The following is a 13052-nucleotide window of genomic DNA, read 5'->3' as shown; positions in this document are numbered from 1 at the left end:
ATTATAATAAAACAATTATAATTGCGAAAAGTAAAATTAAATCACACAACAAGATTTTGTTGACGAGGAAACCATAAATGCAGAAAAACCTCGAGACCTAGTCCAGTTTTGAATACTCTAAGGATTAAGACGCTATACAGAGAACAAATCCAACTTCATATAGTTGAAACCAAGTAACCTACCCCTAATTACTTAGTTCCCTCAGTATCTCTGCGTCTATGACTGTCTGGTCACACACGTGAATTGTAAGACAAGAAATCACTATCTTGAGTTGCTTACCGATATAAAGTCTTAAGCACTTAAATCCTTTTGATCGTCTTCCACACAGTAAAGGAACAAAGATGTTTGGAAACTACTCCAATAATTTTTTAGAAAAAGATTCTTTGAGTTTTGACAAAGGCTCTTCTGTTTAAACTAGTAAACTCATTTGTTGGGTAAGATCAATCCAAATTAGTAACTTAGATTCGGATTCGCAACTATCGGATTCGGATATTAAAGAATACCACCAAATGATGGTCGTCGATCTAAATGACTACATGATCAAATCTATCAAAGATAAACCGGATCCCAGCTGATCAAGATGTGTGCACAAATCACGAGATACAAAAACCAATAAGAAAAATCATTTTCTCTTCAAATCTTCAATTGCTTTCTTATGTGCATGCCCACCACAAACTTGAATCCACTTATGATCGATCACACACAAAACAAAGTCTGTTAAAAATGGATGGTCACAAGTTGTATTTGGATCTAATAATAGTTCTAAAGATCCTGTCAATACTTTGATCTAGTCTGAATGATCCTTATGTCAAAAGAGAAGGCTCTCAAGAATAATCAAACTAGGTGCAGTCAAAGTTTCAACAACTATTAGTCAATCAAATCAATAATTAAAAACTAAAATAAAAATGTAATTATCTAGTTTCCCATCAACGGTACTCGTAGAGATTTTTAATCCCACAAAATTCTTTAAAGGAGCGGTCGTAAGAAATTTCGCCTAATTAAGGTACTTTCCTCTCCGGATAGATGGCTCCACCAGAAACAACACAAATGAAGTTTTCCTGGATCTTAGGATAGTTTGAAAGAAATGAAAACTCAATTATTTATAGACCAAGGTTGTTTGGAAAACAAGGAAATTCCAAAACCAAAAATATTCTCAAGATATGCAATAAGTATCTAATTTCGGTCATCCTATTTCCAACTAATATCCAACATGTAATTCTGAAATATCTCACTAGAAAATATCTAATATTAGTTTAGCACTTAACTAATATAACTTTCCAAGAGATATGCTTTGATTTGCTGGAAAATCAAAAGCATATAATCGAAAATCTTAATTCAAAGATTCTCAATATTTTGTATTGGGATCACGTTGAGTATCAAGGAATATCTTTGGACAATAAAAGATCATAATTATATTCATGTCCAAATTATGTCGCTCATATTTAGTAAACCTTAATTCCAAACTCACACAAAATCGTAAAGTAATCTGTGAATATGATGGGTCGGTATTGCTCTTGGGATCTGTTCTACCGTGACTCATAACATAGGTTAAGATCGGTTCTACCAAGTCTCCAAATATAGGTAGGGATAGGTTCTACCATGACTCCGAACAATAGCTAAGATCAGTTCTTCCAAGTATCCCAATATAGGTAAGGATCGGTTCTACCAAGACTCTCAACAATAGTTAAAATCGGTTCCACCATGTATCACAAATAGGTAAAGATCGGTTCCATCATAATTCTCAACATAAGTAAATATCGGTTCCAAATTTCTTACCTAGGTTCAAATTGGTCATCCAGTAGATCGTCAATGAAAACTGGACCAAAACGCCTATTGATTTCCTTTTGACTACGAAACAAGTTTCGTATATGTACTTTCTTTAAACAAATCTAATCAAACATAATTTCCTAGGATGAAATCACACTTATATACAATACACAATTAAGTAGCGATTTATATACATTATGTCGATGTCACGTTTACGAAGTTCAAAAGAAAAACGTTATACTTCGTAATCAAATGTTCATTCTTGACACTTTTATCATAATAAAATGACCAAGTCTAATACTAGAGTATTAGATATAACCTTGCATGTTATGTGTTCAATCTTAAACGACTTGAAAGCAACGACGGGAATGGAAACAAGTCAAGTCATTATCATAATACCTCAAGTGGAAGGATGATGTCTTCATTGTAGTTGATACGTCTCCACGATATTCAAGGTAATACTTGTATGTCTCGACATTTCCTAGACTTTCTAGTCTAACCTAAATGAAGCTGACTCTACTATATTCAATCAAGAGTCTCTAATTGAGTTTTGATACTAAAATATGACAACCAATATTGACATACCAATGCTTGGTGGGTTCAACCGAGCAATGCTCTAACAGATTTAGTAAACAATTTTGTCATAGAAATGTTTATAAGAGTTGTAGAAATGACAACGATCAGGTTATTGGGGTACGCGTACATGGTATGTGTACCCTTATCCATTCACGAACTCAAATCACAGGGGTACATGCACTGTATATATGTATACACCTTCCTCCCATTCACGAGCTCAGAACCTTTTGGTACGTATATTGGGTATGTGTACCCACTCTATTCTGAAACTCATATCATTATGGTACGCGTACTAGGTATGCGTACCTACCATGTATCCAGAATTTCTGAAAAATCTCTTTAAACCATTCGAAATATTCCCAATCGCCATAGATAATAAATATCATTAGTCGAGAAATTTCTAAATGATCAACTTGATATAAAATAGTTCATAAACAATAATTGTTCTTAACTAAGATTTTAAGGATGTGAGTTCTTTAACCTTTTTTTTTTGAGAACATTACTAGTATACGTATCTCCGTGTTTCTTAAACCATTCGATGTGCTGCTGTCAAGTCTTCAAGGACTTTGTTTCAAGAGACATCCTTCGAACCAGCTTCTGAATCTTGGACTATCGCATGGAATGGGATGCGGTGAGCAGTCCCCAGTTATATTTCTATTAGATCCGATGGCATGGCCGAATATATGAATGTATCTTTGTGGCGTTCTATTGGAGTCTTCGATGCACATATACGACTTCATGTTGAGAAATTCCCCGGCTCGTAAAACTTCGGCAGTGATGATGTTGAAATCAGAAATAACCAGGTTGAGGGGAGTGAAAGCTTCCCATGCTGGTAGTCCCCATGTGTAGCCTACTTTCATTGCATCGCCTTGAATCCATGTCCACGGGATTTGATACAATCTTATTGTACTCTTCTGGATGTGACGTTGGGATGCTCAGGATATCACATGGACGAAATATTCTGGATAGCGAAGAGGTAGAAATGAGAGAGTTATGTTTTTTATCGTGGATCCCTCTGTTTCTTCAAGAAAATGTTTCAGCCGCGTCTCTGGAGTTATCTCATGAGTCTTTGATGGTCGTCGGATGGACTGCGATGAGCAGTCCCCAGTCGCATTTTTCTTTAGTTTCTGAAGTTGTTTTCCTATGAGCAGGCTTGGGATCCACCGCGGCCTCGTAAAATATCGAAGGCATCTTCTAGATAGAGAGATAATGATATTCTTGCGCTACACCCTTGAAGAGTAGATGACCTTGTTGTGGCTATGTCCTTTGGTTGACTGTGTCTTCTGAGCTTTGACAGTGAAGGGATTCCGTGTAGATCCTCAGTCCCCAAGTATGGTTTACATGTTTCCATATTGTATGGTCAGTGGGTTGACCATGATAAAGACATCACTATCGTGCGTTCGTACTGGTGATTTTGTTACTTCTTCCACATGAAACTAAAATATGGAGGAGTACGGGTTACCTTTGTAGTGATTGCTACTGCGGTGAAGCTCTGGCTGGTATCAACAAATGAGCGGCAACAGTTCTTGGTAGCAAATGTAATCAGAAGAGACTACATTGTCGTGGGAACAAAGTACGCTGGCTGGAATTGTATGGGCATCCATGGAAGTAAAAGGATTGGCTAGATGTTTAAGCGAGCAAATTGTCCATGACCACAAGTTTTGGCGGAATGTTACAAAAGGTATCCATGACTACGAAGATTGGCTGGCTGCGATCATGATCCTTGACATGGGGAGTGTGGTGGCACGCTCCTTTGCAGGAAGGAGTGGAGGCCACGGTACGATCCTTGGCAGGAGGGAGCGGCGTTGAAACGGCTTTGGCTCTTGGAGAGGACGTTGAAACTTAAATAGCCAAACGCTGAAGCTTCGGCTTTGGATACTGGAGCAGCTTATGGAGAGAACACTGAAGCGGAGCGGCTGCTGGAGCGAACGTTGAAGCGGAGCCACTGCTGGAGGATGTTGAAGCGGAGCGGCTGCGTCAATCAGCGTGCTGTCAAACTGGACACCCTTCAAGCGAACAGTGGTTAGGAGTCCCCAGTTCCATCTATCAATCGTGCTTTCCAGGAGAGGTTGGGGTTTGAGAACGACTTTTCTTCCCGGAAACTACAGCTTTCCTGATGCAGTGCGGTTGAGGGATGTAAATGTGTCTTGACGTTGCGCCTTGGGGAAATGTAGAATCTCATATAAATGTTTCATCATAGACAACACGATTTTGTGGGCGAAGTCCCCGGAAATCATGCAGCTCCTGACAGGAAGAGAGTCTTTGTGAACTCAGGAGAGTTGTTGATTTTCTTTGCCTCGATTTTGGAGAAGTCGTTCCTGATCTTCATGTGTGATGAAATTGGATTGATGACTCCCTTATACTTGGCGTTCAAGAGAAACGCGAGCCTCTTCGTCTATAAACGCACGTCCTGCTGAAGTGACTGCACCGGATGTTAACAGTATTCCTTGCCATCTCCATCTGAGGTTGACGTGACTCTTATGGTGGACGCTCCGTTAGTTTCTTGAGGAAAATAGGTATCTCTTTATGAGTTGTAGCCATGTATGTATGAGCCTTACGAGATCCTTTCATCTTTCCATCAAATCAACATCGGTAAAAGGAGGTCGGCTTCTTCTGGCTCCTCCAATATCTCGTCCTGATGGTGGAGTAGCAGCGGCTCTGGTGGCGGTTGGAGCTGTCACACTTGAAGAAACGTTGGGGGTGGCGGAAGCGGCTCTGTCTCTGGTGATCAGAGGTGTAGCCTGAAGGGATATTTTCTGCGTCGCTGGTGTTGACAGGTGGCGTATTAATATCACTTTGTTAGGAGGCATGAAGAATATGTGATCCTTGCATTCGCGGCTTGCATAAATTTGGTTTGGCCATTGAATGTTGGCGTCAGCGCTGCAACTTTGGCTACTGATCGGTAGCGGTGGCACTGCAACTTGTTCCGTGAGACGGTGCTCTGGCTGGCTATAGAAAGGGGGATGACGCTGCCCCGGACGGCTAAGGAATGGCCCATGGCGCTTCTGGCTAGGAAACGAGCTGTTGGCGTCGGCTTGACATGGAGCCGCTGGTGTTGGTTTTGAAATGGAGACGCTAGCATTGGCTCGGCGTGCGCCATCTTGGCTTGGTGAGCCGACATCATATTGGCTCGGCTTGGGACACGGAGTTGTTGGTGCAATCGGCTATGGGCGGAGAAGTTGCGCCGGAAGGGTGCAAGTTGCTGGCGGTGGAAAGATGTACGCTGTTAGTGCTGGAAAAGATGCAAGCTGCCGGCGCTGGAAGGACGCAAGCTGTTACCGTTGGAAAAGATGCAAGTTGTCGGCGCTGGAAGGACGCAAGATGTTAGCGCTGGAAAAGATGCAAGTTGACGGCGCTGGAAAGGCGCAAGCTGTTACCGTTGGAAAAGATGCAAGATGCCGGCGTTGGAAGGACGCAAGCTGTTACCGCTCGTATTATTGGATTCGTTTCTATGTCTTGGTGCTAGCAGCAGAGTGGTAGCAATAAAGCAGGCGGACATATTCCAGGTACGTATCTCCGTGTTTCTTCTTTCTATTTGCTCTTTTGTTGTTGGTGCAAACCCTATCCATAGGCATGTCCGCCATAGTTTTATGGGCGACGCCTTCCTGACCGCGAGAAGTTCCCAGTCACTCCTTGTCGTGTGATAAATGGTAACTGAGCCGTTTGGTGATTGAGCCATTGATACCCGAGCGGATCGTTTGCTTTCACCATCTTAGAATCCCCAGTCACCCCTTGTCGTGTGATAACTGGTAACTGAGCCATTGATCCCCGAGCTGATCGTTTGCTTTCACCATCTTAGAAGTCCCCAGTCACCCCTTGTCATGTGATAACTGGTAACTGAGCCGTTTGGTGACTGAGCCATTGATCCCCGAGCGGATCGTTTGCTTTCACCATCTTAGAATCTGGGTTGAAGAAATCGGGAATTGGAAATTAATATTGTAACCGAGAGATTAATCTCCCACTATGGTCGCCAATTATTTGAGGGTGAAAAAAATTTCTGCTAATTTCGGTAATTTCGAGTGTGTGGGTGAGAAACGAGTCTAAACCCTAAACAATGTACTGCAAGGGAGTACTTTGATTCGAGAGATCAATCTGTACAAATCCGGCGTAAACCAAGAACTGTCCGTTCTAGACTTTCTTCGGTCACAAAGTGAAGGAGAATGGTTGGTCTTAGAGAGGGAAGCGAAGAGAGTGTTGAGACCAGAATAGTTGATTCTGGAAGAGTAGTTGTTTGACGACTTGTATCAAAAAGTGGAAAGCTAACATATGGGAAAGCTAACAAGTGATTTTTGAGTGTTGTATTTTCCTGACCAAAACTTGTTGTTTGGTGGAAATAGGTGAGACCTATTTATACAAGTCGCAACAAAACGTAACCTGGCCTCGTAAGAAGTGGAAACGGTTGAGTAATGGAAGAGAATGGCAACGGGTAACACCTGGAATTGATGTTTCCATAATGAAGGATACGTTTCACCATTATTTCCTGTCATTACTAACCGCCTTACTCTTATTACACTTTCTTGTAACGGGCGTATTACACGCTACATGCTGTAAACCGCCAGACCAATACCCTGATGAGCATCCCCCAGTTTGTGACATGTCTTGATGTCTCGAGTGTTTTCGTGGAAAACGTGTACCATCTTGCTACGTGTGGCGTGCCCAAAGGATTTGGCGTTTGTAACCAAGTTGGTGTCGTGACCAAAGAATAAACATCGTGGCCAGGTAGGTGTCGTGACCAAGAGTTAGCATCGCAGCCAGGACATTGCCACGAGTCGTTTGGTGGCAGGTTTGTACGGATGAGATATGCATATCAGTAGGAAGGGTAGCCGTAGATTGTTTCAAACTTTCGTTTGGAAACCAGCGGCATAGTTACAGCGCTTGCATGCTCTTGGCACGGCCAAATCAGGGTTTTGGCGTCGTGGCCAAGAGATTGCCACAAATCGTTTGGTGGAAAGTTTGTACGGATGAGATTCACATCTCAGGAGGAAAGGTGGTCGTTGATTGTTGCAACCCTTCTTTTGGCATCTAGCGGCATGTGGTAGAGCCGGCATGGCTTTGGCATCTTTTAGGCGCGGCCAAAATTAGGGTTTTGGAAAAAACGTGATGTTTGGCCTTGGGCCGGAAGTTGCCATGCGTTAGGTGGCGAACTTGGACGGCTGAGATCTGCATCTCAGATGGAAGGGTAGCCGTTGATTGTTGCAACCCTTCGTTTGGAAGCCAGCGGCATGTGGTAGGGACGGCATGAGGCCAAAATTAGGGTTTTGGAAAAACCATGATGTTTGGCCTTGTGCCGGAAGTTTCCATGCATTAGGTGGCGAACTTGGACGGCTGAGATCTACATCTCCGATGGAAGGGTAGCCGTTGATTGTTGCAACTCTTTGTTTGGCATCCAACGACACGTGGTAGGGCCGGCATGGCTTTGGCATATTTTAGGCGCAGCCAAAATTAGGGTTTTGGTAAAACCGTGATGTTTGGCCTTGGGCTGGAAGTTTCCATGCGTTAGGTGGCGAACTTGGACGGCTGAGATTTGCATCTCAGATGGAATGGTAGTCGTTGATTGTTGCAACCCTTCGTTTGGCGGCCAGCGACATGTGGTGGGGCCGGCATGGTTTTGGCGCGGAGATGTGGCTGACATGGTATGCCATTGGCACTATGGTGCGGCTGGCATGGTTGGAATGCCTTGGCGCGAAGATGTGGCTGGCATGGTATTCCATTGAAACTGTGGTGCGGCTGGCATGGTCGGCATGCCTTTGGCGTGGAGATGTGGCTGGCATGGAATGTCATTGGCACGATGATGCGGCTGGCATGGTCGGCATGCCTTTGGCGCAGAGATTTGGTTGGCATGGCATGCCATTGGCACGGTGGTGCGGCTGACATGGTCGTCATGCCTTTGGCACGGAGATGTGGCTGTCATGGCATGCCATTGGCACGGTGGTGCGGCTGGCATGGTCGGCATGCCTTTGGCGCTGAGTAGTAGTAAATAGAGTTGTCGTTCACTCGGACTTGATGAGATTGATTTTAAGAATTAATAAACTAAAAGAAAAGAAAAATATATACAAAATATTGTCACAAGATGAATAGAGTTATTGGGACTAGGATTTTGTCGAATTCATAACATAGGGTTCGATTTATTTATTCTCAACAATTAAAGCTCAATAAATAAAATTAACATGGACTCTGATTTTGCCAAGGTAGATTCTCAAAAGATTAGTTGTAAATCCTAAGCATGATGTATCAAAACATTTAAGCTAAGCATACCTCATCAAATTAAATGACAACCAATTAATTCAAATCATATTTCAATTAAAATTAACGCAAAAGTCTTAAAAGAATTAAATAATTTTACCCATGTATAAAATTCGACTTCCTCCGCCGTCCCAGTGTTGGGAATTAGCTCATCACGTCGAAAACACACTGAAAATATTTATTCATTGCTCAAAAAGTGGTTTACAAATGATGAAAATGTGAGAAAATTATTAAAGCAATGATTTTCTTTTCTCTCCCAAAACTCCCCCCAAATGTGCTCTCTAGCTCTCTATTTATACACACAAATACACATCACTCAAATATATTCTTCCATAACTCCAAAATCTTCTTCTTTTTAATTAAAAATATCTTCAGGAATTTTTCCTTCTCTTTATTCTATATATGTCTTTACTAAACCCATATCTTCTTTAATTCGCAGAATAAAATCCAAGATAAAATCTTATAAGGATATCTTTCTTGTTTAATACAAGATAACTTCCTTTTTCTTAAAAACTTCATGTTTGTAAGGCAAGAAGATATTCTTATCTTAAATATAATAAATCCTTTACCGTTGAAACCAAATTTCCCGCCAATTTTTCTTTTCAAATCAAGGAAGAAGATGGAGCCCCCTTAACCAGTAATGGGGTGCGATTAGCAGTTGGCTCCCTGGGGCGCCCCTTATCCAAAAATAAAGTCCGAATAACATGTGTCCTCCGGGTGCCTATACCAACTTTTCGAGCCGAATTTTCCAAAAATGTTTATTTTCCAAAAATACCTACAAACACATAAAACACCATAATAAGTAGAAAATCGAGTACCAACAATACTGAAAATTGAGGACAATTCGGTTACAAAAATGTGTCTATCACGGAGATGTGGCTGGCATGGCATGCCATTGGCACGGTGGTGCGGCTGGCATGGTTGGCATGCCTTTGGCGCAGAGATGTGGTTGGTATGGTCGGCATGCCTTTGGCGCGAAGATGTGGCTGGCATGGTATGCCATTGGCACTGTGGTGCGGCTGGCATGGTCGGCATGCCTTTGGCGCGGAGATGTGGCTGGCATGGCATGCCATTGGCACGATGGTGCGTCTGGCATGGTCGGCATGCCTTTGGCGCGGAGATGTGGCTGGCATGGCATGCCATTGGAACGATGGTGTTGCTGGCATGGTCGGCATGCCTTTGGCGCAGAGATGTGGTTGGCATGGTCGGTATGCCTTTGGCGCGGAGATGTGGCTGGCATGGCATTCCATTGGCACGATGGTGCGGCTGGCATGGTCGGCATGCCTTTGGCGCGGAGATGTGGCTGACATGGCATGCCATTGACATGTTTGGCTAGCATGCGTGGCTTCCATGTGTAGAGATGATGCCAATCAGTACCGAGGGGTCTGCCGTGGAGCATGGCATATACATAAAAAAGGTACCCCGGTAATTTTACGCAGTCATGTTGAATGGTTCAATAAATGTGCTAGTGGCAATATTGTTACTCAAGTGTGACGTCACTGTTTGACTAAGGTTTTACGATTTTAACCCTAAGATAAAAACCACCATCAACAACGGGTATGGAAACTAAGTTCCCGGACTTTCATTAAACCAACCAGTACGCATACATGTATGCATACTATGGTTCCCGGACTTGGAATAACTTGCAACAGTTAGCATACAAGTACGCATATTGTGTTATATTCAATCATGGTTAATTGTTCTAAACTACCAGTTCAATCATTGAAAAAATCTTAGAAGACGATAATAGATGTCTCACACAAACTATTATCTTCAAAGAAATTTTCAAGTGATCGATAGATCAATACGAAACATTTCAAGTCTACATCAAATGACTGTCTCACACAAATCATGTAAGATGTTACCAGGCGATTTTCACATGATCATCTTTTGACTTTCGTCAAGATTATAAGATGAACTTGGTTAAAGAGAAAGATTACCAAAAAATATTTTGAGAAATATGTAAGCGAGTTAAACTCAGCTCGAAATATCAAATGTGTATAATCGAAGTCTATATAGCTATACGGCTTTTGTCTCGAATAGGAGATAGAGTAGATAGACTATTTAGTGATAGATGAGTTCAAGTCTCCACATACCTTTTGTCGATGAAGTTCCACAATCTTCCCTTAGTAATTCTTCGTCTTCAATCGATGAACGCCGTGAAGCCTAAAGTTAAACTACACTTTTTATCATAATCCGAGACTTATGTATAAGTAGACTAGAAATCAAGACTTATAGTTTTGGAAACTAAACTTGACAAACAATCTTGAGATAGCAACACTTGCGAGTTCGACCGAGCAATGCTCTAATAATAGAACTCTTGTACCATCAACGTTTCAGTGGAAAAAGAAGGATAAAAATGATAAAATTGAACTGGCATTAGCATACAAAGTTACAGAAACATAATAACTTTTCTAAAATGCTAGATACCCCCACACTCATCCCCCTACTTTTCCTCACACTCGCATTCACACAATAATTGGCCTAATTTTTTTTCCAACGAGTTGGGGGTACGTGTTGAGTCAATTGAGAGAGATGATGTCGCACCTATTGGGAAAAAAGTGAAGAGGATTTTAGGGTACACAATATCATCATAATTTTTTTTAGGATTTATATTTACACCTCGGTTAAGAAACAAAGTTGAAAAAACGGGGGTCTAACAACAACACCCAATATTTCGCCTAGCAATCTGTATGGACAACTCCGAAATACTTTCGAGAGAATCAACTAGACAGTCAGACTCAATCTAGGTAAAAGTATCTCAAGGAGTTAAAATATCTCTATTGTTTTGATTTACTCAAGCTAATAGAAATCAGCGAGTCTTTAATCAAACACAAGGAATAACTTGGATGGTACCAAAGACCAATATCCAAGGATCAATCAATGACAATCAACAACCAAAGGTCGGATTACTCTAATTGATGATCTAACGCACAACCTATATTATTTCAATTATAAAGATAAAAAAATATAATGTGGAAATTGAAATAACACAGGCACCAGAAATTTTGTTAACGAGGAAACCGCAGATGCAGAAAAATCCCGGGACCTAGTCCAGATCGAACACACACTGTATTAAGTCGCTACAGACACTAGCCTACTCCAAGCTAACTTCGGACTGGACTGTAGTTGAACCCAAATCAATCTCCCACTGATCCACGGTACAGTTATGCTCCTATGCCTCTGATCCCAGCAGGATACTGCACACTTGATTCTCTTAGCTGATCTCACCCAAAACTAAGAGTTTCTACGACCCAAAATCGCAGGCTTTGACAATAAAAAAATCTGTCTCCCACAGATAAACCCTAAAGCTTTTGTTCCGTCTTTTGATAATAATCAAGGTGAACAGGAACCAATTGATAATCCAGTCTTATATTCCCGAAGAACAGCCTAGAGTTATCAATCACCTCACAACAATCTTAATCGTATGGTAGCGAAAAAAGATGTTGTGGAATCACAAACAATGAGACGAAGATGTTTGTGATTACTTTTTATATCTTTCCTATCGGAGATATCAATCTCAATCCAATTAATCTGATTGTACTCGTACGATAGAACATGCAAGATCAGATCACACAACTACGATAAAAGTAGTATCGGTCTGGCTTCACAATCCCAATAAAGTCTTTAAGTCGTTAACCTGGTTTTATAAGAATAAAACTAAAGGTTAAAGGATAATCGACTCTAGCACGCAAACTAGTATCACACGTAAGGTGTGGGGATTAGTTTTGCACAATACTAGATGTATCCTTTATATAGTCTTTCAAATCAGGGTTTGCAATCAATGTTAGCTTAGTAACAAAGCATTCAATATTCACCGTTAGATGAAAACCTGATTTAGATTCAAGCTAATATTTCTCAACCGTTAGATCGAAAACTTAGCTTGTTACACACACTTGACAATGCACCCTTCTAGGTTTGTTAACCGTACCCAAACGTATGCACTTGTTGGTTCAACAATAGTTAACCAAAAGGTTAGCCATATGAGCATTTCATATCAACCATGTTCTTCTTCACCATAACTAGTTCAAATGAATTCAAATGAACTAGTTAGAGAGTTGTTCAATTGCAAGAAAATCTTATGTACTATATAAGACACAATTGAAGCAAAGATGATTTGATTCACTTGAATCGTTTCATGAACTTTTATAGCCACTGTTTGCAAACTGCATTCCTTAGTCTTTTTAAGTTTAAGTTCAGAAATCATCTTCAGATATATAACCTTCTCAAGTTCGCAGACTAGGTTCGCGGACTTAAGTTACCGGGAAGAGTTTACAAACTCCAGCAGAAATTCTCGGGTATGAGAACTTCGCCGGTTCGCGGACTGAGTTCGCAGACTTAGCTTCACGCAAGTAGTTTGTCAACTCCAGCAGAAATTCTCGGGTTTGAGAACTTCGGCAGTTCGCGGACTGAGTTCGCGGACTTGGCAACAAGCCATTCTTCCGGTTTCTCTTTATCAACAAAGT

This window comes from Papaver somniferum, chromosome 4, assembly GCF_003573695.1.
Source record: "Papaver somniferum cultivar HN1 chromosome 4, ASM357369v1, whole genome shotgun sequence".
NCBI classification, from domain to species: domain Eukaryota; kingdom Viridiplantae; phylum Streptophyta; class Magnoliopsida; order Ranunculales; family Papaveraceae; genus Papaver; species Papaver somniferum.
This window is presented reverse-complemented; position numbering follows the sequence as displayed.